General features: G+C 39.7%; 2 long non-coding RNA genes across 2 annotated transcripts in view; one reads left to right on the forward strand and one right to left on the reverse strand.

Annotated features, from left to right (window-relative positions):
• The window catches only part of LOC116690018 (uncharacterized), a 26,076-nt gene extending 24,162 nt beyond the window's left edge, over nt 1–1,914 (reverse strand). The window contains exons 1-2 of the long non-coding RNA XR_004332140.1: nt 1,788–1,914; nt 725–732 (exon numbers count right to left, since the gene is read on the reverse strand). This is a non-coding gene — a long non-coding RNA (uncharacterized LOC116690018). The remainder of the gene's footprint in view (nt 1–724; nt 733–1,787) is intronic.
• An 833-nt stretch (nt 1,915–2,747) lies between these two features.
• LOC116690011 (uncharacterized) overlaps nt 2,748–5,328 on the forward strand; it is an 11,073-nt gene continuing 8,492 nt past the window's right edge. Inside the window, exon 1 of the long non-coding RNA XR_004332133.1 lies at nt 2,748–2,758. This is a non-coding gene — a long non-coding RNA (uncharacterized LOC116690011). The remainder of the gene's footprint in view (nt 2,759–5,328) is intronic.

The following is a 5,328-nucleotide window of genomic DNA, read 5'->3' on the forward strand; positions in this document are numbered from 1 at the left end:
TGTGTGTGTGTGTGTGTGTGTGTGTGTGTGTGTGTGTTCCTTTATGTGTTGAGGAAATTCTTCTACTTCTTCAACTAAATAAAGTCTTTAAAAAGCCTCATGGATCAGCTGGAAAAGTAATTGTTGCTGAAAATTGTCAAAACGCGACCAGGAAATGTGCTGGTCTGCAATGTTCTGAAACCTGCCAATTCACACCAATGCCACGAGACAGTGTATCATCTCCATAGCAAAGACTCTTTGTACTTTCATTCTAACTTCCGACTTTCTGGCTTTTTTGTAAATGGATATATCATTTGTTGCGTCTAAATATGAATGTGGATTAAGTTAGTAATAGTGAGATATTTGCCACAGTTGCATTGCAGCATGATGAAAGGTGAAAACTTTGCCATTTCGACCAGTTTACAGTTTGTAACATAGAAAGCAATTATGGATCATTCTATTTATATAGACCCTTTGCACGTGACATCACGCTCTACTCGCATGAATTATGAACGCCATGACAGATGGTAGAAGAGCTATGAGGCAAATGTGTTTGTCAGTGTTTGTGTTCTCACATATACAATCTGCAGAGTAATCCTCACCAACACACGCATGTTGTGTATTGCCTTTCTGTTTTAAATTACTGATAATTAAAGTATCCTCAACCTGCTGTACTAACCAGCTGTTCCTTCCAACAGGTCAACCCAATGATGACCCACATAACTATCATCGGTTATTCACTGACCTAGCTAGCTCGCTAGATATCGGAAACTAGCTTCGAAAGGCCAAAAAAATAAGTTAAATGCGGATCTGCGGAGCTCCTACCCCAGCTGGCCGACCAGCTAGCTGCAACTAGCTTTGGACTGCTCGCTAGCTGCTGCCCATTGCGTCATAATGTCCACCGGTCAAATCTTAACTACTAGGCTACACAGCGAATATAATCACAGATAAAAAGATGGCTAGATGTTACAATTATGTATGGTTACTACTAATCATATACACTCTAGGATTTACTGCAAGGATCAACGTGTGATAGATAAGTGATGACTGCACTTCCCAGAGCTGGGATACTTTCAGGCATCCATTAGAAAGTTGCATTGACACATGCAGTGGACAATGAAATGTGGGTAGCCACCATAGACAGATAAAGAAATGACCCAACAGGTCCCGTTGCTCTGGACGGAGACCAGTGAAGGTTATTGGAAGCACTTTTCCGGTGAGTGCTGAGCGTTACTGCGCAGCCTTCAACTGAGCTTGTCGACTTAGATGTGACGTGAGCAACCTGTCAGTTGTGAGTCTTCTGGCAGCTTTGCCAAGAGAAATCTCAATCATTCCCATTCAGCAGAGACGGAGAGCGCAGGTATATGTAAGGAGATAACATAGACACAGGCTAATTATTACTAACTAAAATGCTAGTTAGCTAGCTGTGGCTGTGCTCACTGGGTGTTGTTGGTCGCTCTCATCCTGACAAAGTCTCTTAGTGGCGAGGACTAAGGCAGAGGGACCGTGGTGCACTAGCAGGCTAACTTAGAACAATAGACTACCCATACAGCTAATTATTTGGCAAATTTAATATTGGGTTAGTTAGCCAAGCGCCGTTAACCGTGGTTTAAAATACCATGCTAAAAATAACAACATCATACAAAAATAACTACATGAGCGTGTTGAACATTGTTGCAACCTTCACACACCTAAACCATGTCCGTAGTTGCCAGTAGCTCCTCACTCGATGCTGGTTGGTTCAGTTTGCTAATATTACGGGTTGTGGAACAGAGCTAAGCTAGCTAGCTAACGAGCAGGCTGAATACCAAGCAAGGTGACGTATATTGTGCAAGACGAGAGATGTAGTGCACTGAGCGGTTTCACACAAAATGATGTGGTACTGCGCCAAACCTAGGACAAACTATGACTTTCTTTAGTTTCAAAGTTATAATTTAAATTCACAAACATCATATGTCTATTCCATGGCTCAATTTCAATGGGATTAAAAAATAATTAGTCTTTAACAAGGTCCCATGAGGTCCACCAGAAGGGGAGGGAAATCCCCTCTATTACTTGAAGCCTGACAAAATGAATTCTTGAGTGATATGTGATCCTGTGAAATCGCGTGAATCCAGCTGCCAGATCCATTTAGTAGTTGTTCTGGAGTTTCCGTTCTATTCATACAATCCCTCACTTTTAAACCATCATGGACAAGAACTCTTTGAGAGAAATAGGACATTTAAATATCTGCAATTTTATGAAAATTGAGCAAATTTCATCTGTTGACAAAGGTCAGCTGATGTGGAGCTATAACTGGACGTTATGGTGAGAGGGCTTTGTGTGTGTTTCTCTGGCTCCTGTTAATCGTTTTGATTCAGAGCCTCAAAGCTTTTAATTAAACTAAATCTTTATAAATATTACTGTAAAAACCTCAACACTGATTGAAACATTAGACTCTTAAAATTTTATGAAAACCATCTTTTCTGAAAATCCAACCTTCCACCGAGGCCTCCTACAACTTCTGTGCAGCATTACATATCAAATATTATATATATATATATATTAAGGATTGATACCCTCTAAATTATGTTTGCATTGTTATCACAACACATTCAAACTGTAAAATATCCCATGACTCAGGACAATCAGGAGATGAGCTTAGCCAATGGCATCAAAGCATTGATTAACATTGTGGTGATAACATATTACATACCTTCAAACAGCAGGTCCTTATTATTACCTGTACATCAAATCTTAGCATGTAAAGATGAAAAGATGCACTAGAATTTAGACAATTGTCAGATCAGAAGAAGAAACATGAAGACAAACACTCAATGTGTCTGAAAACACATGTTTTGATGGTGCAGCTGAAAATCTGTCATAAATCATAATCATCGTAATTTATCAATTAAAAGACACAAAACATGTTGACACTGTAGAAGAAGAAGAGGGGCTGTTAATGTGGAGGATTTCAATGTTGATGACAGCAGCTGTGATTTTTTGGTTCAGGTGGAGAAAAAGAGAAAGAAAAGGAGAACAGATGTTTGTGTTCAGGGTCTTTTCATCAACAAACTGCAACAAGAAAACACAAAAGAAATTACATTTTCATCATCAGACAAAAGACATGCCACACAAAGAGCTTGTGTGTGTGTGTGTGTGTGTGTGTGTGTGTGTGTGTGTGTGTGTGTGTGTGTGTGTGTGTGTGTGTGTGTGTGTGTGTGTGTGTGTGTGTGTGTGTGTGTGTGTGTGTGTGTGTGTGCGTGTGTGCGTGTGCGTGTGTGTGTGTGTGTGTGTGTGAAGGACAGAAAGAAGAGAAGGTGGAAAACATTTACACACTTCTAAAAAGCTTCTGTCTGTAAATTAAGTTATCTGTACCTGAACACCTGAACCTCAATTTGAAGGGTCAGTTCACCTGAATTACAGGAAAACATACTCTATCTCTCTCTCCTCCCTCTAGTGTATTTATTTGGATAGATTTAATTTTATTTGTCTAAACACGTTTTGCTGAACTGTACAATATCTCTCCGGTGTGTTACCAATATACATAATGTATACCCACTAAAACACTTGAAAGCTCGGCTTAAAGTAAAAAAATAGCCATGACTAAATAATCAAGTTTTATGTAGTGTGTTCATGTAAACCCTGTCTCTTAAAAATTACTTTCCCATACAAATGAACTGGATTCTCAATTCTGTTTCATGGGAAACATATTTCATCCCGGTTTACATTTCAATTAGGATAGGCATGTTTGCAGATATGTAAATAAGATTTATTTTACAGCTCACAGAAAGTCTACGGTGATTAGACTCCATCGCTATACAAATCTTTTGTATATATGTGTATAGGGTATAACCATCTGACCCCCCCGATGGAATCTAGACACCTAAGACCAGCCCAAAGGAAGCTCCGGACCAGTCAGGACCACACTGGTTGCACTCTTTGTCTGCAACGACAGCTGAATAGCAAAGAGAGAAATAATTATTCAAAGCAGGATTGTGACTCTGTGATTGGCCCTTGCCATTTGTGTACGATTCTGATTGGTTCAGCAGGAAGGTGAACGCCTCCAAAAGCTGATTTGAGTTAGGAATAGAGCATTGATTAAGAGTGAGGTTTTCCTGAAAGGATTTACGCTGAGATACATTTCAATCAGGAGAGACTAGTTGCAGATATGTGACAGTTATACACAGCATGATAAAATATACATTTATTAGAATAACAGCTGAATGGATTTAGGAGTGCATTGATGAATAGTTAGGTCTTCCTGAAAGAATTTATGCTGAGCTACATTTGTCTTTGACATTTCACAAATATGTTTCTAATCTAAGTCTCTGTAGGGAGGAGGTCGGGATGGATGGGTCAACCAATGCAGGACGTCCAAGTCCTGTGTAAGACCAAAATTCAACGTTGACTTGTCAACATACTTCTTAAAGCCCACCGGGTCACCAGCACCCTGCTGAAGTTTCTAGCCAGCTACTAATAGCTAGCCCTGAGCTGGTTAGATCGCACATAGAAAAATAAATGTTTAATCTTACGTCACTATGGACATGCTACACATCATTAGATTGGGTAGATTCTCCAAAACTCAGTTGTTCAGTTCATTTTACAGCAACCACGAGCACAAAAGCATAATTCACGTCTTCTTTCCTGTTTGTGGCTTACGGTCAGCTCTGTGAGTTGCTATTGTTGTCTAAAATCCAACCACCCAACAGTTTGCAAGGCTGCGGTGGAGATGCATGGCCAAAAAAAGCCCATGTAACTGGTCGGAAGGAGAAACACTTACTTTTAAACTTTAAAAAAAATATCAACAGGTTTTTGAATATGCACAAACGTCGCAATGCCAACATTTTAAAGTGGTTGAAGGAATGGAAGATGGAGGCTGTGTTTGCACAGTTAAACAAGTCTGCAACTGGTGGAAACCTTTGAAAAAAACATTTTTCTTAAATTTGGCCCGGCTGCCTGTAAACTGGAATATATGGAGAACTAACATCTAAGTTTGTGATTTGTTTAATTAGTTGAAGGGAAAACTGCATTTTCCATTACAAAAAAAAGTTCCTAGTTCCTGCCAACAGGTACTATTTTTAGTACTACCTCAGTCGAGGTTCCAAGCGAGCTAAGGTGATACCAAAAGGTGACGTGAAAATCTGCAGACTATTGATTGTTTGGAGAAAATCTTCACTTATCACTGCACCATCATTGCTAGCAACAGATGAGGGTGTCCTGAACAAACTCGCCATGTTTAAGTAGTTTATCCAGCTGTGTCTTTTTTTTGCTGCCTCAAGCTTCTTCTGAAACTAAATTTGTCGAGAATCAAAAGCAACACAGCAATGACGTTCTGTGTGTGCGTGTGTGTGTGTGTGTGTGTGTGTG

Source organism: Etheostoma spectabile, chromosome 5 (assembly GCF_008692095.1).
Source record: "Etheostoma spectabile isolate EspeVRDwgs_2016 chromosome 5, UIUC_Espe_1.0, whole genome shotgun sequence".
NCBI classification, from domain to species: domain Eukaryota; kingdom Metazoa; phylum Chordata; class Actinopteri; order Perciformes; family Percidae; genus Etheostoma; species Etheostoma spectabile.